General features: G+C 41.2%; 1 protein-coding gene across 1 annotated transcript in view; it reads right to left on the reverse strand.

Annotated features, from left to right (window-relative positions):
* Positions 1 to 16,128, reverse strand: part of LMBRD1 (LMBR1 domain containing 1) — a 2,226,796-nt gene that overhangs the window by 1,535,782 nt on the left and 674,886 nt on the right. The gene's annotated exons all lie outside the window — the stretch shown is intronic.

Here is a 16,128-nt window from a genome sequence, read left to right on the forward strand (position 1 = left end):
CAAAAAATATTAGCAAATCAATAGCTATTCACTACATAAAATAAATAGGCAATGCATTTACTGTTCAGTCAAAAAATTGTTAACATGTTTATTAAATCTTGCAACAGTTAATGTAACAAGGCTTGCGGGTCACTGTACATTAAAAAGCTTTATGATGAATCATTTACATGTCCTTTAAAGAGTCATTTGCAAATGATGCTCAAAAGAGGTCTTTCTGTGTTGGTTCCATATGCATGTGTGGGATATTTTTGCTTTCTGGTATGAAACCATTGCAATACTCTTGACTCTTGGATGTCTAAATTGTTACTATGTTTCAGATTTATAAATGCAATAATAAGACAAATAGGAATTACAGGCCTATAGTAACATACCAACCAAAGATAAAAGATTGTTGAACTGTTAAGAGCAGCATGATGTAGCAATTATGACTACATAAGAGAGTATATTAAATAATACACAGACATTCTGCATTACCAGCTAGCTTTACTTCTATCCACATGCACAGCATTAAGACAGGAGCTTGCACATGGATGTACTTCATTTATTGAACTTTGCTTTACTCACCTGAAAGGTCCAACTAGGAATGGAATAATTTCAGTTTAGGTCTAGCAAGCACAAAAAAAACCTTACAGGACATCAGGATACATATAGAGATAATTGTGATGGACGAAAAGCTTATGTTACACTTACAATACACAGAAAATATACACTTACAAGGTTTCACAAGTTAAGATGACCAAACCTAGAAATGTATTTTAACGTTATGCAAACCAACAAATCTGTATGGAACATGTTATAGTAGAATAGAAGCTGGTTATTGTAGAAAGAAGGGATGGATGCGCATAACACCAGTAAGCAATACCAGCTGTAGATACAGGAATGACTTTTATTATAAGCATAATAGTTAATACTGCTTGTATGTTATGCAATACATACTGCAGTGGTCTGATATCAGAATATTAGTTGTTGAAGGTGCTCACCACAGCTTCAAGAGAAGCTTCTCTGGGGATGAATTACCCATCATGGCCAGTATAATAAACCACCACCACAGTGAAAGAAAGCGTCTTCAGTAGGTCACAGAGAAGAGGTGACGAGAATGCCAACTGTGCAACTAAGAACTGTCCTAGACAGAGTTGTGAGAAAGAGAAACAACAAACTACTATCAGGGGAAATTACTACACTATCTGGTACCACTGCAGTGGCTTGTTATTACCAGAACCAGTGATCTCATGTAGGAATGCACAAAGCCTTTGAACTGCGAGAAGGATGGAGCTCTCTTTGTCTGGAATAGCAATATTTTCCAGATGTCTGACAGACTTTATGCAAATGTAAAATCCCTACACTGGTTAAGTGACACAGAACTTTAAGCTCTGGAGGACAGCCATCTGAATGGGTGTGCCAAATTAACATACTGCAAAGCAAAGGGCAAGTTATACCATGCAAGAGTCTTTACTTCAGGTGAGAGAACATAAAATGTTTCTTGGAAGTTTAGGTCACTCGTGTTATGGGTTCATAGGTACATAGTTGGCCAACGACCACCAGAGCCTTTATAAGCCTAGCCGCGCAACCCAAATATGTCCCACAAGTTGTGTTTTAATTTTAGATGTTTACATAGGGGTGATTGTTGGTTATCACATGATTTACCAATGGCCACTGTCCAGAGACATGGGAGCTAGATCAAGGGTAAATTTTCGATTTCCCAACCAATGGCCCAAGTTATGCTTCAATAGGGTTAGGGAGGGGCTTTGTTTCACACGGATGGGGAGCCTGTTTCAGAGGAAAGGAATTGTCTGAGAAACATATCTGTCTCTACAACCTGTCCTATTTATGTAGCAAGCAAAATTTAGGTCTTTACATCTAGTAGTTTTGTTGCTGTTTGTTTTGCGAATTTACAAAAGGTTCATCAGAGTGGGATTCAGGGATGCTTTGTATGCCAGGTGTAGATCACCTCTCAGTAGGCTGCAAGAGACCAAGTATAGAGATAGGGCTTTAAAGGTGATTTGCATAAGACATTGTGTTTATGCTCTGTATTCTTTTTGTGAAGATCCTTTGCGGACATTCCAGATGCTGCATGTGTCTGGTCAGGTACATACCGAATGGGGCATTGTACTCAATGGTGGGTCTGATGAGGGCCAAGTATAGTGATACAATGACTTCCCTGGATCTAGATGCCATGTACTTAAGTTTAGCAACATAGATGGATTTACTTACTACCTTGGATGTATGTTGGTCGAAGGCCAGTTACTGTCTACATGTGTTTCTAGATCCCTTACTATCGGGTCAACTCTTACGGGGGGTTTATTCGTGACGTAGTATCCTGGGGTGGCCAATTTTTCTTTTTTTTTCTTACTGCAGAGTTGAGCAAGAAATGGACTCTGATCAGTGTATAAATGCCAACCTCAGCATCCCAGATGTATGCAAAACTGCAACTTGCTAAGCAGATGATAATGTAGGTTCATGAAAAGAAGAGCAACACAGAGTTTGGAAGGAGGAATTTTAGGCAGAATATGGTAATATATACTATACTAGAGACAGCAGACCTTTTGTTTTTTTCTCAACTACTAAGGCAGAAGTCCAAAATTGAATATGATTAAATACTAAAGATGAGTGACTGATCTCAAATATACAAGCTATACTTTGACATAAAAAAATGATGTTCGATTTGGAAGAAGTGAATGGGATTATAAATATGCAGGAACAAGACAGATCACCTCTTATAAGGTTTCCAAGAGTACAACATCTGCCACAGTTCACAGTTAACTCATCAGATATCACACTATTACTAAGAAAAGAGTCTGGGAAGTACCATAGAGGATTAAGGCTACAAGATGTTAACAAGCAGTTTCCTGTGATGCAGGGCTTGATTCCTTCTGCATTCACGTGCTTACTATGCCGCCTTAGATTCCTCAGTGGTACCCTGGACCACACATCTAGTAACTACTTCTGAACCTAAATCTGGTAGAATATACAGCAGACTAGACTTGCTAAGTAGATCAAGCAGCTTCAAGGTTATGAATAAGCTTGTTACAGATGAGGCTACACAAGTACTATGATGCATTTCAAAGAGTAATGTTTGAAGCAGTAGCAATTCAATTTAATATAGATTGGAGCAGTCTTAAAGTAAGACAGACTCCAATATCCAAAGCCAAAGGGTAATGGAGGATAAGCATGTCTGTGACATCAACAAGACTTGTTGGCGGGACAGACTCGTATCCCAGAGACTCCCCTTCTGTGGAATGGATTCCCTCTCTATGTTAAGCAGAGTACCTCAATAACCTTTAAGCATAACCTGAATAACTGGATGAGGAACAGAAAATATACCCCTGGGATTCCACCTGTGTCCCTGCTGGACAGATGCATTGTGTGCTGACTTGTCGGAACATGGGCTAAATTCTTGGCTAGGCTTGTAAGGGCCTCAGTGCCAATAGCCTAGTAACCTCCTATGATCCGATAAAGGAGACTGGGGTGCAAAGTGTGAACTACAGCATCTCTCAGTGACTCCCCCGATGGGGAGTTCAAGGCAAAGAACCTGATGCATTTGTTGATGAGGGAAGAAGTAAAAAGTTCACAGCACGGCTGGCCCCACTGATGGAAAATTTTCTCCGCAACATTGCTATTTAGAGACCACTAATGAGGCATCAGAATGGCCCTACTGAGCTTGTATGCAATCACAGTGGATCTCCCCAAGATGTGCATTGCTATTAGAAAACAACTGGAAGAGATCACCCATTGCCAAATTTTCACAGTTTCTCCATAAAGAGGGTAAGATCCATTTCCCCTTTGTTTGTTGATGTACCAGACTACTGACACATTGTCAATCTGAATCACAATTGTCTCAGATGGAAGACTGTCCTGAAAGGCCTGCAATGCTAGGAGGACAGGTCTCAACTCCAGGACAGTGATGTGTGTCTTGGCCTCTTCGGGGGACTGGGGGACCAGATACCTTAGACTGTCATTCCTCGGAAGTTTCCCTTCACCCAAGTTGGGAGGAGTCTGTGGTCATGGTGGCCTTGGGAAGGGGAAGAAGAAAAGGACAGTCCTCTGGAGCTGATTGGAATGAACCCACCATGGAAGGTAATTCTTGTACACTTCAGTGATCTTGACTAGCATGGATAACGGATGTTGAAGAATGGACTAGCGAGTTGAGAGTCCATTAAAGGATTCTCATATGGAACCTGGCCAGCAGGACAAGGGTAACTGCTGCCGCCATGGACCCCAAAGCCTGAAGTATCAGTCAGGCTAGAAGGGAAGAATTTTGAATTACTTTCTTGACCTGGGATTGTACAGTGTCTATTCAAGAAGGAAGGGGAGAAGCAATCTGAGTGATTGTATTCAAATGAGCACCGATGAACTCCAGACTCTGTGTTAGTGTGAGTTGAGATTTGTTATAGTTGACTGATATTCCCAAATGGGAACACAGCTGGAGTAAGTGGTACCTTGCTTAAATCAGTTGCTGCCTGGTTGAAGCAGTCAGGAGACAGTCTAGATAAAGAAATACTCCGAATCTGAGCAGTCTCATGCCATGCATTTGGTGAACACCCTAAGGACTGTGGTGAGACCAAAGGGCAGTGTTCTAAACTGATAATGACTGGTCCCCACTCCTGGAGTGTCTGTTCAGTTAGTATGCATCCTGAAGATCTACTGAGCACATCCAGTCATCTTTCTGCAGAAAAGGCAGAACTGACTGTACTGTGATTCATCTGGAACTTTGTATACTGAACAAACTGGTTTAATTTGCTGAGATCCAGAATTGGTCTCAAGTCCCATCTTTTTTAGCTCCAGAAAGTATCTCCAATAAGTTTTGGATCCTCTCTGGTCTGGGGGCACCTTTTTGGTGACTCTTTTTCTAGCAGCTTTTTTTTATTTCCAAAGAAACTGCTTCCCTCTTACACAGTGCAACATATGGGATTTTCTTTCAAACAGTTGGAGGGTGTTGGAAAAATGGTATGATATAAACTCTGGATACAGTCCTCTGCACCCACAAACTTTTTATATCATCTAGCAGGCTCTCTGGTACAGAGATAGATAACCAACTGCCTCCAGAGATAGACAAACAGGCCTCCATTTAGCAGTGCTGATAGGGCATATCTAAGATAAAATCTCTAGATCCCGGACTGTGCGGACCACCTAAGCAGTGAGGACAGTGTCTTCCATTAGAATTCCCCCTTCTGCTCCGGGGGAACTATCTCCATGTGACTCCTGGAAAGGACCCCGAGACTTTTTAAACCACATACTTCTATAACCTTGTAGAAAAACATACATTGATGACAGACGGGGTCTTTCCCTCTTGTTTGCACCTGGACAGCACGTCTTTCACTTTGGGTCCAAAAAGTGAAAATCCGTCAAAAGCAGCATTGCCAAAAGAAGACTTAAATGGTTCAGCAAAGTCTCAAAAACATATCCACGCATGTCTCCTAATGGATATAGCTGAACCTCCAGCCTGTGAGGTACCTTTCACAATATGAGAGATTAACCTGACAGAAGAATTAGATACAGATTGGAGGGTAGCCAGCTAAGAGGAAATTCTATTCCCCTCCTCAAAGGACATGGACTCTGAAAGGACTGCAAAAGAGATTTTGGTAAGCTCCTTGATCAAATTTCTCTGAAGCCTTGTAAAGTGTGCTATATAATTCAGCAAACTAAGAGCAAAAAGTAGATAAAGCACAGACATGCTTCACAAACCTGACCAGCACTCGACTCCCTGTTAGGGGGATGGACAGAGGAACTCTGTTCCACCAGTTCCTTTCTTGTGGCTTCAACAGCAACCATGGCATCAACAGGTACTCCCTTACTTCAATATGCACAGCCTTTTTGAGGTGCAAGAATTTTATCTGGTCTCTCTGGAATTGGCTCAATGGTGTCCAGTTCCTTCCACATCAACCAAGAGACCAGGTCTACAAGCTCACTCGCAGAGGTAAATAGTCCAAGACCTGAAAGTGTCCAAACACACCGATTCCTCTTTGGAGGGGTTTTCAGGAGACCAACCTCCTCTTTGTTTAAGGATCTCCATGACGTCTCCAAAGAAGACATCATCAGGAGGTGATCTGAGGAATCCCTCCCCTTTATCAAGATCAGTGCCTTCAGTGAAAGATTCCTCTGGAGAATCTAAGTACTTCCATTTGCAAGTTCTCTTCCAAGGAACTTCCTTGGTGAGATAAAATAATACCCTGATGGGTTGGCTGCAGGCTTGATCAGGTTAGCAGTCTCAGTGGAAAGGATGATCGAGGCTTGGGACGCAAAACAGGAGACAGAGATGTCTGATATGAAGAGGGCAAGGGTGTCTGTTCTTTAGGCACAGAAAAGACTCTCTCCACCACCTGAAAAGCATAATTGCTAGGAGACACAGAAGCTGCCAGATCCAAAACGGAACCCTCTTGGATCCTTGACCCCTGCTCCCCCATCAGCATGCCACCAGAGGAGGGAATCTGACACTGAGGCTCCGAGGGGAAGAGATGCCTCCAAATGATTTGGAGTCAACTCCAATGCCCCAGAGTCACAGTTGATGCTTCTGTTCCAAAAATCTATCTGCTCCAAGATCCTCAGTGCCAGTCAACTCAGAAACAAACAAGAACCTTCAGATTCAAAGAAAACGCCTCCAGGGATTTCAAATCCCACAGATCTCAAATGGTAGGACATATCAGAGATGGAGGAATCAATAGTGGTGTGGTTCCAGGTAGTCTCTCAATCCTCAGGGGTTTGGAGCCTAAAGGATTCCCATTTGTATCTACTGCTTGAGGAACTTCCTCACCACCCTGTCCACATCCACTTCAGATAGACTCCTGGGGGATCAAAGAGATGAAGCAGTAGAAAGGGGTCTGGAATGCCTTCTGGGTGACTGCTCAAGAAAAGGAGATGGAAGCCTGGAAGAAATAGGCTCCGATGTCAGTGGGGGAGTAAGGATCAGAGGGAATATTTCAATCCAGAGATTCAGATCCAGTAAAGATGGATCAGTGTTTTTCAAAACTTTGGCCGGGTGGGGGGGGGGGGTCCAATGAAGGAGCAGTGGTCAAAGCAGAAGGGATGTCGGTACACCTTTTATATATCTCCTTGTCCTTGGATAGAGAGCATCTCTTTTGTTTGTCCAATTTCTTAGGGGTTTGAGCCTCAGCAACAGAAGAGCTGGAAGGAAAAAGGTCCCAGAGAATAAAAACAAAAAAATTAATGGGCAATGTCAAATTATACAACAGGTTTTAGGATGACATACTGATTTTATGGAAAGGGAATGAAGTGGAGGCTGATCAATTTGTCAATTATTTGAACAGCATGACTCCATTTCTTAAATTCACGTGTACGTGGCACCCAGAGGAGATTAGTTTTTTTGGACATCCATTTAAAGAGGACTGCAGAAGTCCTAAACATTAACATCCTTGGAGACGTACTCTAATTCCCTTTTACATTACAACAGTTGTCATCTACTACGCCAATGGAAGAGCATTGTTAAGGGGCAAATGGTAAGAGCATCCCGGTTAGTCAGTGATGAAGATATATACAAAAATGAACTCTATAAACTGATAGGGATGTTTCTGAGAGATGTTACCCCTTAAGGTTCTTATTAAAAAATCAAGAATGAGGCTCTAAAGAAAATAGAAACAATATTTTATCCGATCCTAAGAGTAAATCAGGGGAGGTTGAATATGGAAAAAACATCTATGGAAAAAACATGCATGACGTCTGATGTATTTATTTTAAGGTTTAATAACTTGGCTCCTGAGTTAGTTTCATCTATAAGCAAAAATTGGGAAACTTGTATGGATTCCAACATGAAGTCAAAGTTTGGTGAGAAACTGAGGGTAGTATATAGTAGAGGGATGAACATTAAAAATCTGTTAGAGAGGCACAAAGAGAAAGAAGGGAAACATAGTTCTTGAATGTTTAAATGTGGCACCTGTAGGTTTTGCAGATATATAAATGATGGACCATATGTATGGGTAAAAATTATGATCATGTTTTGGCCTGTCCGGGGAGATGCAGTTGCAACACAAGGATGTTGATTTATGTAGCGACATGCATGGCCTGCTGTGTGGTTTTTACGTAGGGAAAACCACACGCAGGCTCCGTGACAGAATGGCCGAACATATTAGGACAATTAAAAATAAAAATGTCCATAATGCTTTATATCTGCATAGCACCAGATGCAGGAATTTTAAAAAGTTTTGTCATTGACAAGCTTCACAGTATTGACAGGGGGGGGGACACTAAATCGGAAGTAGAAGCCAAAGAAGTCAAGTGGCAGCTTAGGTTATGCCACGTGCCACCCAGGTCTGAATGACATTAATGCCCATACTTAAACAGAAAGCTGAAATGGTTTGAAATAAAAATAAAAACAAATAGTATGGTGTGAAGTTTAGCCAACAAGATTTATTCATTAATGTATTGTTATTAGCATTATCATTTTAATCTTTCTTTTTTAGGGCACATGATATTGATTTTAAATTCACAAATATGTATTTGGGTGCTTTAAATGATGATGTATACTATTCAATTGATAGGAAATTATGTAAGGTTAATCATTAGGGGTGTTTCATTGTTGTCTGTGACTTTTTTAGTGATTGTTTGATTTTATATGAATGACTGTGATGAAGCCAGTTATGGTGAAAGCGCTTAGTCATTCTTTTTGTTTCTACATGGAATAAAACGGAGTGACCGACTGCGTGGTTTGGGCGTTTTGCTATTTTTTTTATTTATGTTGTGGGACCTGTGGTCACTTTTACTTGTCCCTGAGAATAAGTTTGTTCTTTCGATCAATAAGCCCCCAAGAATTAAATCCTCGCATATCTCGCAATCTGTGTCCAAGTGTACAGAGGCCAAACAGTTGACACATTCCCTACGGCATCAGAATTTAGTATCTTATGCCCACAGGAAATCCACTTTTTGAAACCTGAAGGTTTATTTTGGAGTTAAAACTAAACTAACAGACTCAAAAAATCAACCAGTCACAAACAAATAATAATGACTATGGTAAACAAAAATACCAGATACAAGCAATTACAAGGAAAAGAGAAATATAGTTAAGAAATTTTTTTTTACTGTGTACAAAAAGTGAAAGTATGGAAGAAAAAAAATACCAACTATGATATCAAGGAGTACTCGGGAAAACAAGAAAAAAGCAGCTAGAAAAAAGTTATATGGCTAGCACAGGAGGTACTACAGAAAAAAGAATAAAGAAAAAAAATATATAAAGGACTACACTCACCTAACTCACAAGGAAAAAATATGAAGAATGATATACACTTAAGAGCTCACAATCCACATCTGTTCGCAACGGCAGCAAACGAGATCTGAGGTCTGTTAGGTTAGTGGGGCATTATGGGTAAAGAGAGAAGCTCCAAAATTCTAAGTTCCTACACTGTAAAACAATAAGTGAGAAGGTCAATGAAAAACCAATCAGTAAAAACAAAATGAAAACTCCAGCAAAGCTAGAACCTCTACTGAGAGACTTCCCAAACCTCTGGTATCAGAGGAACATGGGATATATGCAAATGACCCTTAAGAACATCAGGTGTTTCAGCTAATTGGCAATTCTGAATGCCCATGACTTGTTTAGTCTTTTTAATGGACAATTTCAGGCCAATAAAGCCAAATCCCACTAGCTGCGGATATGTATATTTCGGCCTTATTATGATCTCATCAGCACAGCACAAGCAGAGTGTTTGACTAAGCATAAGAAACACATGGCTGTTATACCCAGCTGATGTCCATTATCATTAGGGTCACTGCAAAAATATCCCAAACAACAAACTAAAACAATACGTGAGAAGGTCACTGAAAAAACAATCAGTAAAAACAAAATGAAAACTCCAGCAAAGCTAGAACCTCCACCGAGCACCTGGATGTATCCTCTGTATACATAGGTCTCTATCCACCTTTTCTGCACGATACCCAACCCCACAGTCATACTGAGGGACAAGACATCCCTGACTGCTTCCAGAAGCAATTCAGGCAAGCCCTCAGGGAGTCTGCTGTCCCCTTCAACAAGGACTACAAAATCCTGAACTTTGCTGATTACTTCTGCCCTTAGGACAACTGTTCTGGGAGTTCCTACAACTGAAATTACACTTTGATTTCCTGGATGGTGTTGGCCATACCAGAGGCAACTATGGTGCAGACTTATCTGTGTCATGGGAAAAGGGCCCTGTGGAGTCACAGATTTGACACCACCAGCAGTTATATTCTTTTTTCCCTTCTTTTTCAGTCACCTCAGACTTTTCCTTCACCTTGGGTCAAGGTGAGCACTGAAGAAAGATGTCTAACTTTTCAGCAAAATCTGTAACATGAAGCCAGGCATGCTGTCAGATGGCAACACTAACATCTGCATTCCTCAATGCACCATTAGTGGGTTTATGAGATACCTGTATGATGAGAATGGAGATGGAGGAGACAGTAGCTACTTTCTGAATAAGTTTTTTCCAGCTCATCTGTTCCAGAGACTTGGACATCTTATCAACTCTGAATGAAACATCAACATCCATGACAATTAGTTTAGTGCTCAAACACAACACACAGAGGGTGTATAATCACTTTTCTCAAAGTGATTCATTACCCTAAGCTTCTTGTCTGAAGGACGGATCACAAAGCTCTATATTGCAAAGTTTTTTTGAGGGCTGTTGCTGCCACAGCAGACTCCATACCTGAACCTGAATCGAACAATCCACCATTGGGAGGATAAAATATCTTATCCAGTCTCCTAGGAATGGATGCCATAACCCTACTGCACCTCCATGTCTCTCTGCAAACAAAAGAAACCATCTTGTTGGTAGAAAGACAATGGGAGAGAGACTGAAAACCCTCCTTCAAGATCTTCAGCAGAGATGAAGTGGGGTCAGAATGTCATCCCCTTCTCTTTCCCATCACCTCTAGCATTTCCCTAAATTAAGGTTCAGCTAGGAGGTGCAGAATCAACTCCATCTTCACTGCCTGTTTCGTGTGTGGGGTGCTCTAAAGGGAGCTAATATACTTTCCTCTTGCGTGTATGCTTTCACCACCTACTTGGGAGTGGGAAGAAACTGAGGAGGAAGTAGTAGTGGATTCATCAATTGACAACGTATGGGACTAAGTGACTCTTTGATCCTCAGGCAAACTGCTTGGAAATCCAAGGGGTGATCAGATCTCATCAGCTTCCCAGTGTTCAAACTGACATTAAAAGAGCTGTGGAGGGCATGAACAGGTCCAAGAGATATGGTGGATGATGTTCTAGAAGGTATGAATATTGTAAACTCAACTTTGCACAACAAAAATATTCTGGTCTGACAAGATAACATTGGGGTTTGGCTCTCCACCATACTGACAATTTAGAAACACCAGAAGAAGAAAATACAGAAATTTTATATGACCTTGGGGAAGAAAAGAAATCCTTAGAACAAGGTAAATTTTCGTCTTCTATCCTACTATAGGACGTCTCCCTAACCCTGCGCCTATTCTTATCTTTAACCATAAAAGGCACAAAAAATGCTTGAACCCTTAAGAATGTTTCCTCAGGAGATGGACCTTCTCTGGGGATTAGGCCTTTCAAACTTAATTTACTCCTCCTGTCAACAATTGTAAGCCTATCCAAAGGCAGTAAGTGTCACAGCTTTATACTAAATGCTCAGGACCAAGACAAATTACATACATTGCACTGTGGTCTTTCTCAAAATCCTGTGCCTACAGGGCTTGCACTTCTTGAAATATGAAATTTTACTTTCCATTTTTCCACATAGTTAAAAAATGAAACCGAAATTAACTTGCAGCAAACCTAACACACAGCAAAATTCCCAACATGAAAAACAAAGTATGAACTGAAGAACCTACCAGAAACTTTCAAACATAAGTGCATGTCAAACATCTGCTAGAAAACAGAGCTGCAAATGAAGGGAATCTGACACTTACCAGCAGAGCTTCTAGAAAAAGGGCATGGCAGAAAGACTGCAGCCTAACAGAAAAATAATGTAACTTTTTGCTATAAAATGAAGATAACTGGAAAGATCCAACCACAAATTTATGAAAAGAGATTATGATTGGCAATTGGATATAAAGCCCCAAGAGAAAACTTTTCATTGTCAACTAAAAACTTCTGCTGCGTCTTTCTGCAACATCCAGTTACAAAAGGCTTCTGCCGAAGCAGTGAGGGTTGGGCAGTATGAGGGCAAATATGTTAAAGCTTGAAAAAAACTTGCTGGGCTGTCGTCAAAGTCCTACAGCCTTTGGTTTTGCTGGCTGATGATGACTGACTAGATCATGTCAGATAATAAGCAAAGCATATCTTGTTAAAACCAAGCTTAGCATAATTTATAAAATACTATGCCGATTTTAAAGAATAAAGGCGGTAGCATACTAAAACGCTAAGGTCAGGTGTATGAAGAGTTGTATAAAAGGCTGGACACTAAGGAGGGAGAAAAGGACCCGTACCGATTGGCTAGACAGAGGGACTGAGCTAGTAAAGATGTGCAGCAGGTAAGTGTGACAAAGGATAATGAGGGAAACGTACTCACAAGTGAAGAGAGTGAGTTGAGCAGATGGAAAGAGTACTTTGAGGGGTTGATGAATGAAGAGAATGAGTGGGAGAGAAGGTTGGATGATGTGCGGATAGTGAATCATGAAGTGCAGTGGATTAGCAAGGCGGAAGTAAGGATAGCTATGAAGAGGATGAAAAACGGAAAGGCTGTTGGTCCAGATGACATACCTGTGGAAGCATGGTGGTGTTTAGGTGAAATGGCGGTGGAGTTTTTAACTAGATTTTTTAACGAAATCTTGGAAAGTGAGAGGATCCTTCAGGAATGGAGAAAAAGTATTTTGGTACCGATTTTTAAGAATAACGGTGATATGCAGAGCTGTAGTAACTACAGAGGGATTAAACTGATCAGTCACAGCATGAAGTTATGGGAAAGAGTAGTGGAAGCTAGGTTAAGAAGGGAGGTGATGATTAGTGATCAGCAGTATGGTTTCATGCCAGGAAAGAGCACTATAGATGCGATGTTTGCTCTGAGAGTGTTGAGTGTACAGAGAAGGTCAGAAGGAGTTGCATTGTGTTTTTGTGGATTTAGAGAAAGCATATAACAGGGTGCCTAGACAGGAGTTGTGGTATTGCATGAGGAAGTCGGGAGTGTCAGAGAAGTATGTAAGAGTGGTACAGGATATGTACGAGGGTAGTGTGACAGCAGTGAGGTCTGCGGTGGGAGTGACGGATGCGTTTAAGGTGGAGGTGGGATTACATCATGGATCAGCTCTGAGCCCTTTCTTATTTGCAATGTTAATGGATAGGTTGACAGACAAGATCAGACAGGAATCCCCGTGGACTATGATGTTTGCAGATGACATTGTGATCTGTAGTGAGAGTAGGGAACAGGTGGAGGAGACCCTGGAGAGGTGGAGATGTGCTCTAGAGAGAAGAGGAATGAAGGTCAGCAGGACTAAGCCAGAATATATGTGTGTGAATGAGAGGCAGGATAGAGGAATGGTGAGGATGCAGGGAGTAGAGGTGGCAAAGGTGGATGAGTTTAAGTACTTGGGATCAACAGTTCAGAGTAATGGTGAGTGTGGAAGAGAGGTGAAGAAGAGAGTACAGGCAGGTTGGAGTGGGTGGAGAAGAGTGTCAGGAGTGATTTGTGACAGACTAGTACCAGTAAGAGTGAAAGGGAAGGTCTACAAGAGGGTAGTGAGACCAGATATATTATATGGGTTGGGAGACAGTGGCATTGACAAAAAGGCATGAGTCAGAGCTTGGCGCGGCAGACTTGAAGATGTTAAGATTTGCACTGGGTGTGACGAGGATGGACAGGATTAGGAATAAGTATATTAGAGGGTCAGCCCAGGTTAGAAGGTTTGGAGACAAAGTCAGAGAGGCAAGATTATGTTGGTTTGGACATGTGCTGAAGAGGGATGCAGAGTACATCTGGAAAAAGATGCTAAGGATGAAGCTGCCAGGTAACAGGAAAAGAGGAAGGCCTAAGATAAGGTTTATGGATGTGGTGAGAGAGGACATGCAGGTGGTTGGTGTGACAGAGCAAGATGCAGAGGACAGGAAGAAATGGAAAAAGTTTATCTGCTGTGGCAACCCCTAATGGGAGCAGCCGAAAGAAGAAGCATACTAAAATGCATTCAAGATTCCACGTTAAGCTAAAGGGATTCAGTCATGCGGCAGCAAGTCTCAAAATCACTTCCTAGGTTGTGCCTGAAATAGGCCCATTTGGAACAATGCTCCACCCTGGTCAAGAAGTTTAAATAAATAAAATAAACACACAGTGTTTTTGCCTCTCCATTTCAGGCACAGCTGAACTATATTATGCTACCTACTAAGAGAAACAATATAAAAAATATATATTATTCCATTACTTAGAGAACAGGAGGAAAGATGATGTCATTACTACTACTACTACTACTACTAAGGTAAAGTGCTAAAATGAATACTGCACGAGTTTCAGAGAGGCTGGTGCAAGTGACTGCAAAAGTATTGTGAAACAATGGAAAAGTATAGAATGTTAAGTTTTGTTTCCTGAGGCAGCATTTCTTGTAAATCATATGGCGAAATGAAACGTATTCCTTACTAGGCTAAAACGTAAGATTAGAAGTAGCAGATATATTTTTTCGCAAAACTCAGCGTCTTTCTAGTGGATGTTTAGCATTGGTTTGAGAGAGAAAGTGTATTATCTTGGTAAGTTTTCCTATAAAGTAACCATGGAATTCTTGCTAATGACTGAAATAAGTTTTTACTTCATAACAGCTGGTGCCTTGGGACTCGGATTTTTTTTGAACAGTCTGGAACTACCTCATCAGGAAATCACATTATTGGGCTCTCTGACAGTATTCTTTCTGGTGTGTTTTCTGTTGCATCAGCTCATAGCTGCACCCTTCTTTTTGGAATTTTCAGTTTTTCCAGAGCTCAGGATTCTCCAGGTAAGTGTTGTTTTTGCATGTATGTGGGTTTACTGCGTGAGTGGAATACTTTTTATTTTTATATCATCATTGTAAGTTTTCTTTACAATGAGAGTGAAGGTGGGTACTTTGAAAGAGACGAAGTTTGGTACTCCTGCTACATATACGTTTTCAACATTGCAACAAAGACATTTATTTAGATAAATGGCATGAGCTCACTAAAATGATAGTAAAATAGAAGTTATGTTCTTACCATAACGTTCCATGTTAGTTGTCTTCTTCTCGCCTTCTTCTTGCTGGATGGGTTCGGAGCCGACCTCGGCTCCGACTCGGCCACTCTAAAAGCTCGAGAGTTGGTTCCACCGGCTCGAGGCTCCCCTTATATCCCACAATGCTAGGCGAGAGTTACCTCAGATCTCGTTTGTAAGCTAACCCCAGCTTATAACAGAAACAGTATAACTGTAAAAACAGAATCCACCTCTAACAACAGGAAGAAGAAGGGTGACCTACATCCTGAAACAAGAAATATGCATAATAGCATATAGCTAAGAAAGAGGTGGTAGAAAGAGAGGTCACGATCACAACTCCTCTAGGTCTGTCCAGGCCAGGGGAAAGGAGGGTGGGACGAAGAAGAAGGCGAGAAGAAGACAACTAACATGGAACGTTATGGTAAGAACATAACTTCTATATGTTAAGTTGTCTATCTCGCCTTCATTCTTGCTGGATGGGACCGCGTCCCTAGCACCTTGTCCCGGGTGGCCTAACGGAACAGACTCCTGAGAACAGTGGAACCAAAATTAGCTCTATGCCTAGAAGCTAAATCCAACTTATAATGGGAAATAAAAGTGTGAGGAGTAGCCCAAGTAGCCGCTGCACAAATGGTGTCAATAGGCAGTCTGTCTTGAAGGCTAGAGAAGTAGCCAAAGCTCTGGTGGAATGGGCTTTAGGCTTATTAGGCAGTTTTGGTGTCTAATCTCATAAACAAGGGTAATCAGAGATGTTAGCCATCTGGATAAAGATACCTTTGAAACTGGAAGTCCCTTTCTGCTTTCCGCATAGGAGACAAACAGCTGATCAGATTTTCTGAGTTGTTTCGTCCTGTCCAAGTAGTACCTTAATTGACGATGAACATCCAGACAGTGTAATTTTTGTTCAGACCTATTTGAATACTCCGGGAAAAAGACAGGGAGGTCAATGCGTTGGTTTAGATTTGATGTTGAAACCACCTTAGGCAAAAAGGACGGGTTAGTTCGTAAGGAAACTCTGTCCTTATGGAACACA

The sequence above is a fragment of the Protopterus annectens genome, chromosome 2.part2, assembly GCF_019279795.1.
Source record: "Protopterus annectens isolate FY-2018-M chromosome 2.part2, PAN1.0, whole genome shotgun sequence".
Lineage (NCBI taxonomy): Eukaryota > Metazoa > Chordata > Ceratodontiformes > Protopteridae > Protopterus > Protopterus annectens.